Raw genomic sequence first — 16373 nt, 5'->3', positions numbered from 1 at the left:
TGCATTATCTTAAAGGACGAATGAAACATGTTATATTTCCTGCCACCTTTGGCGAGTTGCCCTTTCAGGCCCAGGCCAGAAGCTTACCTTGCATAGCAAGTGAGAAGCAAACCCTGAAGGTTTGGTCATGAAAGCCCTTTCCTGATATGTGCAAGCTCAAACTTCACAGCACTCCAGTCCTGCCCCAAAGGCACATCTGCCACCAATAAGATTAACCCTATTCCAGGGATGATTGTTGCTTCGACTCAGGCCCAGTGTACATCCCAGGTATAATGCCACCAAGCTGTTGCACTTTCTGGCCCAATGTTGCACATCTGCCCAATTGCCCTGCTTCTCTCCAATGCTTCATTGGCCCCGTGTGAGATCTACCAGTGTAAAACAAGACAATAGCTGCCTTGGCACCTAACTTTGACACTAACATCCTCCAACAAGTAGTTAAATTCAGTTTATTAACTCAGCTTTAGATTATTATTTTTAACGTTTTTCTTTATTCCAGACAAAGAGAAAAAAACTGTGAAGATGATGCTCCTTGTGACTGTGATTTACTGCCTTTTGCCATCCCTTTCCCATTCAAAGGTTGAGGCAAATCAGCATTGCTCAACACAGAAATCAGTTGTAAGGAATCACTCTTTTTATATATATATAATATATATCTATTCCTAGTATAACTGTTAGAAAAGCTCTGGTGTACCTGGCCTTAGAGCCTTTACCATCATCACCCTGGGCCAAATATCACCTTGCAGGAAGTAATGAGAACTGAGATGACAGAAGAGAAATGGGCTAGAGACCTAGGCTCCATGCCCATTCACATGCTGTGCGCAGAATTGCGGAGGTGAATTAAGCCCATTTTCTAATGAAAATAAGCGGTTTATATACATATTCATGGATAAACCCAGATTCCAATATCTAACTTAATCACACCTCCCCACAACATTAATACCAACACCCCTTCCCCAAAGACTCATTATTATCAATGGAATAAAAGAAGCAAAATAATGGTATTCTGATTTATTAACATGTACCTAATGCGCTACAGGCATTCCCTAGTCTTTAGTGCTCCCCTTGTCTTTTGTGTTCCTTGAAAACCTTTGCTAAATATAAACTGCCTCCAGGTGCCACTGAGTTACAAGAAACTTCACTGTTAGTCATGAATAGTTTTAAATCCTTTGCTTTGTACTTGGCACCACAGCACAGCCATAGTAGAATAACTAATCTTCTAAATTCTTAATTCTTAAGTCATTATTTGTCTAATTTGCAGACATCCCTTTATTCATGTGGTACACAGTCTCATGGAAGTGAGAATGCAACAAATGGTAAGAAATAAAATACATCTCCAATTTCATGATACCTAGTGATTAAGGATTTTTTTTTGATATTTCACTGCCAGATAATAAACCACACAAAATGCAGTGTTGGATGTTGTAAAATGATTCTCTTCAACAATTGTGGTAGAAATTAAAAAATAACTATTTCTCTAACAATTTACATATTAATTACATGTTTCATAAACAAACCCATGATAAAATAAATAAACAATAGAAATTGGAAATTGGTCGCTTCAATAAGAAAAGAATTGTATTTGCATACTGTTGCAACATTGGCAAACATGGCAGGCAATTTGCGGAAAAGCAATGCCTCACAAACAGCAATGAGATAAATGACTTGCTGATCAAAACTATTAGTTAAGGGATAGATGTTGGCCAAGACACTCTCAGAATTCCCCAGCTCTTCTTCAGGTAGTGCCAATGGACCTCTTACTTGAGCTATCGACTAACTTGATTGAGTGTCCCATCCACAAAGTGAAACCTGATAGTGCGTACATCAGCTCATAGCTAATATTTCAATTGATTTCAAAGGGAAAGAAAATCAAGCGGGGTTCATTCACTGTGGACCATTTCATGCTACTTCCCAAAATAAACTTCGCTCTCAGTTTCTTTGTGTAATATTTACATCGAGTAACTCACTCATTGCATTCTTTAATATTTCAGGTAATCACAATGCAAAAGGCTTTTATTATGCAGATTTGAATTTGGAGAAGACTAACTTTAAGACCATTGCTGAATATGTGGAAAATATAGTCTTTCCTTTTGATGTTAACATCCCTGGAACAGAAACTACTCTTACTATACTTAATTTTGACATCACAGATGGTAAGTTATATTTATTACTGCACAAAGGTGTTAATATCTGAGTTAAAATCTGGTAACTATATTTTTGGGACGAATTTAACCTCACCTGAGTGGGCAGTTCAAACCACCCAGGTGACTTATGCACCTTGGAGGTGACTATCTGTGGTTTAAATCTGCTCAGTTGAACAGGTCTCGAGGACAACTGCCTAAAGTCAGTGGGTATCTTTTATAAGTGCAAGTTGCCCAAACGAGATCAGCAAGAACTGATTGTTTAACTCAGTGAAATGAGTGAGAATCAGTGGCGAGTTTCCCCACCAGACAAACCCAGCAGGCAAAGCGGATTGGAGGACAGAATACCTACAAAGGAGTACATTTTTTTTTAAATTGACTTTCCATGAGGCTCAGGAGATCCAGGAGTGTTCCTCTCAGCCCGACAAGAAAACCATAGGTCTCCGGCTGCTGCTGTCTCGCCACCTCCCACTTTTCCATCTCGACATTCTCTCCGCCTACCAGGTCTCACGAATTGTGCGATTTTTCTGCCACTCCCCCCCCGTTGGATTGGGTTGACCCGCGGTGTGTAAACAAGGCCCGGTGTTAACATTTCTGGCGTAGCACGTGTGCTCCTGACTCACGCTGCTGTACACTCACCCAAAATCTGGAATTTTATTTTATGCTCACGGGATGCGGACGTCACAGTAAAGAACAGCAGTTATTGCCCACCCCTAACTGCCCCTTGTGAAGGTGGCTTTGAGCTGCCTTCTTATCCTGCTGCAGAAAGTGGTGAAGGCACCCGCACGCTGTTGTAAAGCAGGGAGTTCCAGAATTTTTACCCTGTGACAATAAAGGAACAGTGATATATTTCTAATTCAGGATCATGTGTGACTTGGATGAGGACTTGGATGTGGTGGTGTCCCCATACCCTTATTGCCCTTGTTTTTCTCAAATTGATTAGAAACATACACTTTAGGTATGTAAATCCTTACGAACTGTGGTGCTTAACCATATAAACCAAGAAGATCCTGGTTTCAATTCCTGGTCTTTTCCGAGTTAATTAATCTTAACCAGGACGCTGATAGCCTGTGGGGATGTTCCAACTGTTCTTACACATTTGCTGCAGCAGGAGCAGGTAAATCACCCAAGGTTGTGACTTACTGGTTAATAGCTAAACACACGTGAGATAGGACTAAGATGAGCCTGGGAAATAAGGACTGCTGCACAGCGAGAGTGTGACAGCCGAGTGAAGATTTCTTCACTTGCGCTCAGGACATCCCCGCCAAATTTCACAAGTTTCAGCAATTCAAGTGGACAATCTGGGTGATGAAATTCATTGTCGCTCCAGTTGAATTTTCTTGGCTGGATCCAGGGTGAGAACTTGATGTCCCACGGGCGGGTGCGTACCCGACCCATCCGGCCGCAAAATAGCACAAGATGGCGTCGGGCAAGTATCCCGCGGTATCTCACACGCGCGGTATCTCGCACGCGCGGTATCTCACACGCGCCCGCCAACATTTAAGCAGGCAGTTAAGCCCATTAAGGAAGCACTCGAAAGCGATTTTACGAGGCCCGTCCACATTTACGGTTGGCGGACAGGCCATTCTCCCAGGCGGCATTCCCATTTTTGTTCAAACCTCGATCCAGGGTGGGATGGAATCTCCATGGGGAAATAAAATAAAAAGAGATATCTGGGGACTAGTTTTTATGAGGTATGCTTTCAGGTGCTTGATTGTGCTGCATAGACATATCTTGCAGCATTTTTTGTTGTTTTGTTTATTCTGTGGAGGTCTGCAGCTCCCTGGGGCAGCTGTCTGTCTGCAGGGAGCTCAATGGAAGGGCTCACCAGCACCCGCGGTGACGATGGCGCCTGCCCCCTTCCTGCTCCCGGCGGCAGTGCTGAGCCTTTCTCAGCCCGTGTTTCACACTGGCTGGTTGTTAATTGGCCAGCCAGCGTGAAATCGTGGTCAGTGTTTGATCGCGGTGGGGATCCTGTTTCCCGCCCACTCCCAGTCCCGCCAATCGCCCGAAAATTCAAACTAGATTCACCGACTTGGTTGGAAATTGGTCGAGTGTAATCCTTTGAAGTCACACTCTTCTTTGGCTCAGAGATGAAGCAGCAGAGCAGTTTCCGACCCCTGTCGCCTTTCCCCTCACTTGCCTGTCACACATCGAGATGTAGGTTTTCCTTGGATGATTGCTAGCATGAACCCAACCTCTCAAGTCCAATTACTGCATTGGACTTGCTATCCACCTGGAAATACTGTCAAACTGTAAATTTGCTTAGCTCCACAGTACTGGTTAGCTCATCTTGGCAAGGGAATTGGTATCTTCTTGACTTGAGCCACATTTGGCAGCAGCCATGACAGAGAAAGCAGTGAAAATGTCATAAACAATATAGAAAACTGTAACAACTATAAAACCCTTTATAGCTGAACATTGCACTGAAACATAGCACTGATAAAAATGACATCAGCAGGTCCATGAGAAGTTGCTGGGCATACATTTCAATTATCTGTAATGTTGTTGAGATTCCTGAGTATTGTTGCCGTTGCATTCATCCAAGTAAGTGGATAGTATGCCAGCAGACTCCTGGCTTGTACTTTGTAAGTGGTGGGGAGGCTTTGGGAAGTCAGGAAGTGAACCATTCACTGCAGAATATCCAGCTTTGGACCTGCTTCACTAACCATAGCATTTATTTGGCTGGTCCCGTTGACCTTCCTGTGAACAGTGGTCCTATGATGTTGAGGATAGGCGCCTCAGCAATGATAATGCTGATGAATGTCATGGGGAAGTGGTTAGGTTCTGTCAGGTTGCAGATGACCATTGCCTGGGACTTGTGCAAATATTAATTGCCACTTATCAGCCCAAGCCTAGATATTGGGCAGAATTTCCCATTCAGCGTGTGGGTGCACGTCCGACAAGCCAGAACGCTAAATGACGCGCGATGACATCGGGCGTGCGTCCCGATGTCATCGTGAAGCCGCGCGATATTTCGTTTGGCGAGCATGCGCCGGAGTCGGCTGCGCACCCGCCGATAATTGATAAGCTTATTAAGGCCATTAACCAGGTAATTAACCTGAATTTTACGCTGCCTGTCCACCTTACGGTGGGCAGACAGGCAAAAAGGCCAAGCGGCCTTTATGTTTTTTAGGAAACCTCATCCACGAGCGGGATGAGGTTTCCTAAAGCTTTTACAAATTAAATAAAAAATCTTTTTTTTGGAAAACAAAAACATGTCCCATCTCATGTGACACAGTCACATGAGGGGACATGTTTCATTAAGTTTTGATTGTATTTATTTATTTTTTTTCAAAAGCTATGTGGAAAATTGCCCAGGCATGTCCTGTGCACAAAAAGCAGGACAAATCAAATCTGGCCAATTACCACCCCATCCGTCTACTCTCGATCATCATTAAGTAATAGAAGGGGTCATCAACAGTGCTACCAAGCGGCACTTGCTTAGCAATAACCTGGTCACTAATGCCCAGTTTGGGTTCTGCCAGGATCACTCAGAATCTGACCTCATTTCAGCCTTGGTTCAAACATGGACAAAAGTGCTGAACTCCAGAGGTGAGGTGAGAATGACTGTCCTTGACATCAAGGCCGCATTTGACCGAGTGTGGCATCAAGGAGCCCTAGCAAAACTGGAATCAATGGGAATCAGGTGGAAAACTCTCCACTGGTTGGAGTCATACCTAGCACAAAGGAAGATGGCTGTGGTTGTTGGAGATCAATCATCTCAATTCCAGGACATCACTGCAGGAGTTCCTCAGGGTAGTGTCCTCAACCCAACCATCTTCAGCTGCTTCATCAATGACCTTCCTTCCATCATAAGGTCAGAAGCGGGTATGTTCGCTGATGATTGCACAATGCTCAGCACCATTTGCAACTCCTCAGGTACTGAAGCAGTCCATGTCCAAATGCAGCAAGATCAGGACAATATCCAGGCTTGGGCTGATAACTGACAAGTAACATTCGCACCACACAAGTGCCAGGCAATGACCATCTCCAACAAGAGAGAAACTAACCATCGCCCTTGACATTCAATGGCATTACCATTGCTGAATCCCCCACTATCAACATCTTGGGGGTCACCATTGATCAGAAACTGAACTGGATTAGCCATATAAATACTGTGGCTACAAGAGCAAGTCAGAGGCTAGGAATCCTGTGACGAGTAACTCACCTCTGGACTCTTCCAGCTAAAAAAGTTTTAACCAGAATGTAATTGAACAGTGTCATTTAGTTTCTTGGAAGCATAGCACAAAATCTTCCTGTACTTCAGTGAAAGGTGAAATTAAATTGTCAAACTCATGAAATCTCCGTGTGCATGTTTAATTCGTCACTAAGTATATTTGTGTTAAATTCCAGTATCTAATTTTAACAGTGTCAGCGTATGAAAAGGTTAATGATTTATTTCAACAGCCGACAGAATGGGCGGAATCATCCTAGATTTGCACGAAGTGTGGTAGTGGGCGTGAAATACAACATTTTCCCACCGACCACAATGGCAGGTTTTCGCACCGTATCACCCACTTCCCCCTCATTAATTAGGAAACACGATGTCTCGCTGGCAGGTGGTTGCTGAATTGCCCGCCAGGCCATTATCTCATTGTCTCCTCACCCCAGGTGCCATATCTAAACTGCAGCCGCACACACAGTTCTCAATGCTTGCAGCCCAGGACTGCACCTGTGAAAGCCAAGAAGAGTTCAGTGACCCATCACTGGAATGCCTTTTGGAGGCCCGCTGTGATGTCCTCCTCCCCCACTCTGGCCGCAGGAGGTCCAACAATCTCACCACTTCAGTTTGGTAGGCGATGGCAGTGGTGGTCAGTGCCAATGCTACACAGAAGAGGTTGGTCATCCAGTGCAGAAAGAGGATGAATGATCTCATCTGTGCCACCAGGTTAAGGCAGCCATCTCATCATTCTAAACTCACACACTCAAACCTATCACACATTCACTGGCATCTCACTCACTGCCAGCTCAAGAGGCATCACCGCTCATTCTCTCACACACACACCCTCCCATGTCCATCTGGCCTCATCTCCTGTGGAGACTGCCTCATTAGCCCTCACCAGTTTGAGGCAACTTGCACAGATCAACTTGTGTCCCCACACACACCCTGGGATACCCCACCTTGCCCAATACAGCTCTTACCCTGCAGCCTCTTCTTTTCCCTGAGGTCACTTCTCCCCCTTCCCCAACCAAGCCCTAGCCCTGCAGCCATTGAAAAGCCTTATGGTTGGCCTGGGAGGTAGAGACCTGCCCGTGAGCCCCCTAAAAGTGATGTGGTGCTGCCTGTGAAGCCTGGCGCTGATGACCACGAGTGCTGCCCAAAGCAAGGTAGGCAAACAAACCTCGAAGTCCCGAGCAAAGTGCAGCCCGCCAGGTGCACATTGCTTATATACAATTGTGAAACACATCAGCATACAGTCGCGCCAACGTGCCTGGATGATCCAGCATGGGGGTGATGATTCCGGTGAGCAGGGCTTATAATGAGATGCTGAAGTTTTGATATTAGTTTCCCGACGTGTGGCGTTGGGGAAAATGGCCCGTCATTGACGGGCGGAGCGGACGATCGCAAACTGGTTTCACGACTGCATAGAACCGATTTTTAGCCTTCTTGCCAAACTGTCCGCTCACACCCACCATGACACCCACTGCCAACAGGGGCAGGCAATTCGGCCCATTACTCCAGGACAAATGTATTAAACAGCATGCTAAAAAAACTACACGAGTGCAAAGCTGGAGGAGCTTAATCTGATGCCTGAACTGAGAGTAAACAATGCAGATGTTAGATCTCAAAAGTTCCATTCCTACCATTGATGGGAAACAAAAAAAATCCCTAAAAAAATATACATTTAAAAAGGGGTCAGTTTAACTACAGTAGTCTTGTACTTCTATTCACTGATTTGTTGACAGATTCTCTCGTGATTTGGAAAATTGGAGAGGAAGCGATAGTTTACAGGGGAAAAAATTAATAATTAGAAAGAAAATATAAAGGTATGAAGATGCTTCTGATGGAATGTTACATTATCATAATCACGCTTGCTAATAGAAAATATACTTTTCTATTTAAAATGCTTTAAAGCATGTTTTAAGGATTTTAATGATTGATTGTTCATTATATTTGTTTAGAATGCGATTATAAGGACACTGGAGCAACGTGCAACACCTGCTATGCATTTTTGCAGAGCAATACCACAGGCTGCGAACAATCTTCAGGAATGAACTATTCAAAATTGTCCATCTGTGACAGTCATCATCTGGATATGGATGAGATAGGATTCTGTCCAGAAAATGTCACAACTCTAACTCAGAAAGGTAACTCATTCGATTCTTTAAACAACAAGTAACAACATTTGAAATGAAAAACACTTGCCTTTAAGTTTAGCTATACCTTTATGCTAGAATTCAGTTTTAGTTTTGCTTCCACAATAAAAACTAAATTACCTACTGGTTAATCTTTCACATCCACTTGATGAAATTAATTTTAAAGGTTGGGGGAAAAAAAAGTGAAGTAACTGCCTGACGCTAACTAATAAAATCGTAATTACTGTAGATAACTTCACTAATAGAAAATGGGGTGATTTGTGTTTAAAATGCCTCAATTTTGAGGCAACCTACACCAGCACAAATGAGCTGAAATTCCAGGCTATGGATTTGTAACATCTATTTAACATGCTTTAAAGAATATTTTAGCTTTAATATTGGAGTTGTTTGGTTATTGTACGTGTTTAAAATGTACATAAGCAGTAGATCATTGTGCATTTTAATATCTCATATGAAAGTCGATAGTTCTTACAAAGTTGCACTGAGATTCCAGCATAGATTAGGTGCTCAAGTGTTGGATGTGCTATTGTTACCCCCAGGCTCAACTATTCCAATGCTCTCCTAGCTGACCTCCTGCCTTCCACAAGCTTCAGCTTATCCAAAAGTCTGCTGCTGTATCCTAACTCGCATTATCACACACCGCCCCTGCGCTCATTGATCTATACTGGGTCCCTGTCTGTCAACACCTCAAGATTAAAATTTTCAACCTTGGGAGGAATCGTCCCAGATTTTCACTAATTGCGGGAGCAGGCGGGAAAAAGGGGCGTTTTTACCTGCCGGCCGCAATGGTGGGTTTTCGTGCACTATCGTCCCATTCCCGATGCGTCCAGCCTCATTAATAATGCATTCCCAGGAAACACGCCAGATTGCTGTTGGGGCAGCCTCTGATTCGCTCGCCCCGCTGTCACCTCAGGCCTTCAGTAATCCGGGCACCATATTTAAAGGATGCCCCTGCACAGAGCTAGCTCTCCCTGAGGCATTGGAAGCTGCTGCAAAGTCATGGCTGCCAAAGGGAGGAAACATGCTGGCCCCAAATTTAGCGACGCCTCCTTCGCGGGCTTGCTGGATTCAGTGGAGGCCCGCCCCGATGTCCTCTACTCCCACTCTGGGCGAAGACCAGACAGCAAGGTCACAAATCCAGCATGGGAGGTGGTCAGCGCCAACGCCCTGCAAAATAGGACAGCCAACCAGTGCCGCAAGAGGATGAATGATCTCCTCCTTTCCACCAGGGTAAGTCACTCTTCTCATCACTCTCAACTCACACACTCACAAACCCATCACACATCCACAGGGATCTCACTCACTGCCAGTCCAAGGGACATCACCATTCACTCTCTCACACACACCTTCATCTGCCCTGAGGATCATGCCCTCATTCCGTCCATGGCACCACTCACCATCTACACATACCCAGGCATCCTTCTCAGCTGGCCTGGCAGGTGTCCTGTCTGTCTTCACACAGGACAAGCTGGCATACAACAAAACGGAGAGGTTGCATACTGGTGAAGGAATGCCTGACATCAAGGTACTCACAGACTTTGAAAATAGAGCCATCCAGCTGGCCGGCAACAATCTGGACCATTCCTGTGCTGATGGTGAGCTCGGCGGTGCTCAGCCAAGTGAGGATCCAGCAGTGCAACATCCATCAGACAACCACGCTGTGAGTCAGTTCCCCTGTTCCACAGTCCCCTGCCATACACTAATTATCTCTTCTTGCTTTCCCAGGCACACCTGGGAAGCAGCCGAGGGGGTCCAGGACCCAGGTCCTCGACTCAAGCCCCGAAGACACTTCGGAAGAAGAATCTGATGACATCCACATTGAAGACCCATCACAGCGCTCATCCACACTCTCCACCAGCGCAGAGACACACACCTCAGTGGGACCTAGCTTTACAGTAGCCTCACGTTCACAATCTGGTGAGCACATCGCACTGTCTGATCCACAGCAGGTGGAGGCAGAGACGTCCCAGGTTTCCGGCACTCGGGGGACTGCTGAAGGCCAGAAATCTGCTGAGCCTGAGTCAGGTGACGAGCCTCTGGACTTGGTCATAACTCAGTTGCTGCAGCTGCAAAGACAAGCTGGGGAACATCAGGAGGCGATGTTCACTGCACTCCTCAAATTGCAAAGCATGATGGAGGAGACTTCACTCTGAGGCGATAGTGCCAGCATGCCAACACATCGAGGTCAACTCTGATAGAATAGCGGTCGCCATGGAGGCCTTGGTCCAAGACATCGGGCCTACCCTGCTGCGTGGGTTGAGCTCTATCGCTGATGCCATAGTTGGCCTCCAACTGTGTCAACGCGAGAGGGGTGCAGGTCATCTTGATCTCACTCCAGCTTCCCTTTCTGCTCAATGAGTCAGCCAGGGTCCATTGGGCACCCATAGGGAGGAGGATCAGCAGGTTCACACCCATGGACCATCCAGGAGTGTCCAGCCCATCCGAATCCCCTCTTCCTGTGACCTTAGCAGCTCCATCTCCACAGGCCAAGGAGGGTGCCACTACCACACAGCAGGACCTCCGAAAGTAGGCCGGGGCCCTCCAGAGGAAGCATGCCAAGGTCATCACAGTCAGCAGGCTGCCTCCACCTCTGCTGTGGATGTTGGGGGAGCACCAAGACTTAGCAGCAGGGTTAGGAAAGTAAAAGAGATATAGTTGCTCAGCCTGAGCACGGGTGTTAATCACTTGGACCTAATGTTCGCTATTGCAAAAACAGACTCCCAAGAATATCTCCTTGCCTATGACTCCTTGTTCTGATGAGCAGTGTTTGTGTCACTCAGATGTGAAACCTCGCCTCCTGCACAAGATAAAGGCAGGTGTCTCAGTCCAGGGCCTCTTCCCTGTGCAGTGTAACCTTCAGAGCAAAGTGATGGTCCGGCTTCACACTCACTGGACACATAACCGATCCCTGCACCCCGATGGTGCTTGTCATTGCTGCCAGAATATCATGGGCAAGGCTTCACATAGTTCCGTCATTCTCTCTGTTTGCTCTCAGCACCATTGGTGCCCCCATCTTTTCAGTATACATGACCACCGGTTTTCAGTCATCTGCAGGAATGACAGGCGCCGTGTATAGACTCTGGGTCTATGAGCGATGGCTTACTGTGGATCTTCAGCTGTATGGGCAGCAGGCCCTACCGCTCCTTCATCTCGAGGGAGGTGCTCCTCCGTCTGCCGAGCCAGGTGCCTCCCCTACTCTCTTCTTCTTCTGGTCTCTGAAAGCCATGAGGCATACCGCTAACTCATCAGGCTCCTGACCCTGAAGTTCTCTTCCTGCAGGGTCAAAGAGAGAGACACGTGGGTTAGCATAGGTGTAGTAAGAACCTCCCTTGCTTAAGCCTGAAGGCCCCTTCACACATGCAGGAGAGTGTTGGCTGCCATTTGGTTGGCCCCAGTGTGTAGTGCGCTGCATGGCTGTCCAAAGCCCCACCCACCTCCGCCCCACTCCACGTGACTGGTTGGCGGCAGGTTCATCCACTGGACTGCATGCTGTGCTCTCAGCTCAGGCGCAGGCATTCTCCTAACCCATGCCGCAAGGCTGCACTGTTAGCTTGAACCATGAGGGATACTGGTTCAAACCTTAATAAAGACGCTGCAAAGGGGCTGTGAGCACCTCCAATCACAGTGGCTGCACCATGGCCACCTTTCACAAGGGGACTGTACAACTTGCCCAATCAGCCAATTGTTCTGCTGACCCCTAAAACGCACATTAATTTGCAGCCTACGCCTGAGGGGTGAAAAGTTCCGGAGCATTTGGTGGCACTTTCATGCTTTTGCATTGCTTGAGTGGGCAGAAAAGGTTTAGAGGCCTGACTCCAAGCATGTCAATGGAACTGCAGCTGAACGGTCTCAGCTGCGGAAGAATGCTGACTTTTGACAAGATTTTCCAAGTGGGTGGCTGCTTCTCTCATCCCCCCCTCCCCCACCATCCCCTCACCCCAACACCCCCCTGTATGTGTTTGTGTACTTCCTCCAGTCTGTTCAGTTAATAAGACATTGCCTTTAACAAGTAAGGCACTCACCTTGCCTGGTTGCGTCTGTGGCTTGCCGATTTTCAACGGGCCTTTGGCCAGCACCTTTGGGAATGCATTCTAGGTGCACTGCCCACAAGGGCTGCTGACAGCCTCCATTGCATCCTGCCCTCGCACACCCACCCCAACCCCCTCCACCCCCCTAACTTGTCTCCTCTCTCTTCAAATGGCATGGGTGGCTATCCGATGACTACTACCCTCCCAACCCTCATTTCATGGTCACCCACCTAAGGGATTGCCAGCCTGCCAGTTCCCAATCAGCCCCCTTCCTGATCTCCTTTAACTGCTTACCCAAGGACCACTACTGCCCGATTCCTCTTTGTTGGCGCTTTACCTGGAGGCAGATATCGAGCCAAAATTTTAAGAACGCGCTCACCAGGAAGGCGAGTGTTATGGGGAGGGGCTCGCTAAAACTGAGGTGGGAGAGACCCACAACAGCAGCTGACCAGATTATTTATGGAAGAGCAATCCCAACTCCTCCTGGGCTGACAAAAACAATTTCAAATTTGCATATGCTGGGCTGCTTCAGCTCTACCAACAATGGAGGTAATCGGTGAACACGTAGCACACAGTAAATTAAAATAGCCATGCCTCTTGTTTCAGGCAATGCTTCAACTATCAAGCTGTAGCCTAGGTTCAAAGTGGCAGTGGCTGATCATTGGTGTAAAGGATCTCAGTACCATGTCTGGGCCCTTACTGCCTCTTCAATGGTGATTATATCAGGAGGAAATCGTTCGTTCAGTCTTCGCTTTCTCCAACAATATAAAAACTTTTAAAATTGACGCTCAACAACACCTAAGCACTATTTATTGATTTATTTCTTGCTCTGACTTACTCTTAACCTTAATTACACATTACATTAAGCTCCTTAATTTCAGCAATCAATGGCATAACACCAAGAGGCTGCAACAGCCGTTACAAAGAGTAAGGAATAGATATTGTTCAGTAATTTATCTGCAGATATAATGTTCATGTTTCAAGAGCATGGTTGTGTGCAAAATATGTAAATCCAAAGCATTAAAAATAGCGGTTGGACAGAGAATAGAAGTTCTGGTAAACAAAGAACAATGTGTAATTGTATCATGAACAACACTTGTATTATTACTCACTGTACTGATTTGTATTTTATCAAAATCTCTAAGCTTTGACTTTGTGAACGGACTCAGAACAAGATCTACTTTGCTGATATTTAAATGAACTATGTCAATTCCCATATTGGTTTGCCAATGCTTTGTTAATTAGTCTAGAGAGATGTTTGTGCCAATGATGGTGGTAATGCAAATATTTCTGAGGTTAGGATAATGTAAATTATATCAAAAACATCTTGTTATGCACCAGCCACATAAATACTGCAGCTACAACAGCAGGTCAGAGACTGGGCTTTCTGAGGTGAGAAACTCACTTCCTGACTCCCAAAATTCTGTTTACCATCTCCAAGGCACAAGTAAGCAGTGTGATGGAATTCTGTCCACCTGTCTGGAGAGTGGAGGCAGTGGGTCTAGAAAGCCCAACACCCTCCAGGACAAAGCAGTCCACATGATTGACACCCCATCCACCAATTTAAGTCATTCACTCCCCCCACCACCAATGCACGTTGGCTGTAATGTGTACTTTATGTTAGATGTACTAGTCTGCACTGGGGTGCTGCTTTGGGCTGCATTAGAGTGCTTCATTTGGAGTTTGGTGAAGAGGGAAGGAGTTGATGCTTTCGTTTTCAACTTTCCTCAGTAAGAAGAGCCACGGCCTTGGTGAGTAGGACCTGGTAAGTATTTCTTCTGTCCTTAATATCCTCTAAACTAGAGGAAGTAAAATTAAAGGGAGTAATTTAAATGTAAATCAGGGCAGGGCAGCACGGCCAAGTGAAATGCTCCTCCTGTGCAATGTGGGAAGTCAGGGACACTTCCAATGTCCAGGGCAACCATGTGTCCAGGAAGTGTCTCCAGCTGCAGCTACTTGAAATCTGTATTTCAGAACTGGAGCTGGACTTGGAGTCACTGTGGAGCATCCACAAGGATGAGGTCTTCATGGATAACACGTATAGTGAGGTGGTAACGCTGCAGATAAAAAGTACACAGGCAGAAAGGAAATAGGTGACCGCCCGACAGAGTAAAAGCACCAGGCAGGTAGTGCATGCATCCCTTAGGTCCATCTCCCTCTCCAACAGATTTTCTATTTTGATTTTGAGGGAGATGGTTTCTCAGGGGAATGCAGTAAAAGCCAAGTCCGTGGCACCAAGAGTGGCTTAGCTGTGCAGAGGTGGGGAGAAAAAGAGTGGCAGAGCAATAGTGATAGGGGATTATATCGTAAGGGGAACAGATAGATGTTTCTGCGGCTGCAGATGTGACACCAGGATGGCATGTTGCCTCCCTGGTGCCAGGGTCAAGGATGTCACTGAGCGGCTGCAGGACATTCTGAAAGGGGAGGGTGAACAGCCAGAGGTTGTTGTCCATATCGGTACCAATGACATAGGTAAAAAGGGGATGAGGTCCTGAAAGCAGAATATAGGGAGCTAGGAAATAAATTAAAAAGCAGGACACTAAAGGTCGTAATCTCATGATTACTCCCAGTGCCATGTGGTAGTGCGATCAGGGATAGGAGAATAGACCAGATGCATGCATGGCTGGAGAGATGGTGTAGGAGGGAGGGATTTAGATTCCTGAGGCATTGGAACTGATTCTGGGGAAGATGGGACCTGTATGAGCTGAATGGGTTGCACCCCAGCAGGACTGAGACCAGTAACCTTGCAGGGGTATTTGCTAGTACTGTGGGGGAGGGTTTAAACTAGATTGGCAGGGGGGTGGGAACCTGAGTGGTGAGACACAAGAGAGGGAAACAAAGATAAGAATGAAAGACAGAAAAGTAGAAAGCAATAGTGGAAGGCAGAGGAAACAAGGGCTAGCAGCAAATAGAACCATAGCAGAAAAAAAGATGTGCAAAGGTGTTAAAAATACAAGTCTAAAGGTGCTGCATCTGAATGCAAAGATCATTCACAATCAGGAAGCTGTATTAACAGCGGAAAATAGATGTAAACGGGTATGATATTGTTGAGATTACAGAGATATGGCTGCAAGGTGACCAAGGTTGGGAATTGAGCATCCAAGGGTACTCGATATTTAGGACAGACAAGCAAAAGAGGAAAAGGAGATGATGTGGCGTTGTTATTTAAGGGTGAAATCAGTGAGATAGTGAGAGAGGATATTGGCTTAGAAAATCTAGATGTAGACTCAGTCTGGGTGGAGTCAAGAAGCAACAAGGGGCAGAAAACATTAGTGGGTGTTATCTACAGTCCTCCAAACAGTAGTGATAATGTAGGGGACAGCATTTAAACAGGAATTTAGAGATGCATGTAACAAGGGTACAACAGTGATCATGGGTGATTTTAATTTAAATATAGACTGGGCAAACAAATTAACAATAATACTTTGGCGGATGAATTCCTGGAGTGTGTACAAGATGGTTCTTTTAGACCAGTATGTTGAGGAACCGACTAGGGAACAGGCTATCCTGGATTTGCTATTATGCAATGAGAAGGGGTTAATTAATAATCTTGTTGTGTGGGGTCCTTTAGGGAACAGTAACCATAACATGATAGAATTCTTCATTAGGATGGAAAGTGAAGTAGTCTGATCTGAAACTAGGGTCCTAAATCTAAACAAAGGAAACAATGAAGGTATGAGGCGTGGGTTGGCTAAGATAGATTGGGGAACTTCATTAAAAGGCATGACGGTGGATAGGCAATGGCTAACATTTAAGGAACTGTTGTATCGATTGCAATAGTTATATATGCCTTTCTGGTGTAAAAACACAACAGGAAAGGCAGCCCACCATGGCTAACAAAATAAATTAAGGATAGCATTAGATCCAAAGAAGAGTCCTATAAAGA

Source organism: Cetorhinus maximus, chromosome 5 (genome assembly GCF_964194155.1).
Source record: "Cetorhinus maximus chromosome 5, sCetMax3.hap1.1, whole genome shotgun sequence".
In the NCBI taxonomy this organism is placed as follows: domain Eukaryota; kingdom Metazoa; phylum Chordata; class Chondrichthyes; order Lamniformes; family Cetorhinidae; genus Cetorhinus; species Cetorhinus maximus.
This window is presented reverse-complemented; position numbering follows the sequence as displayed.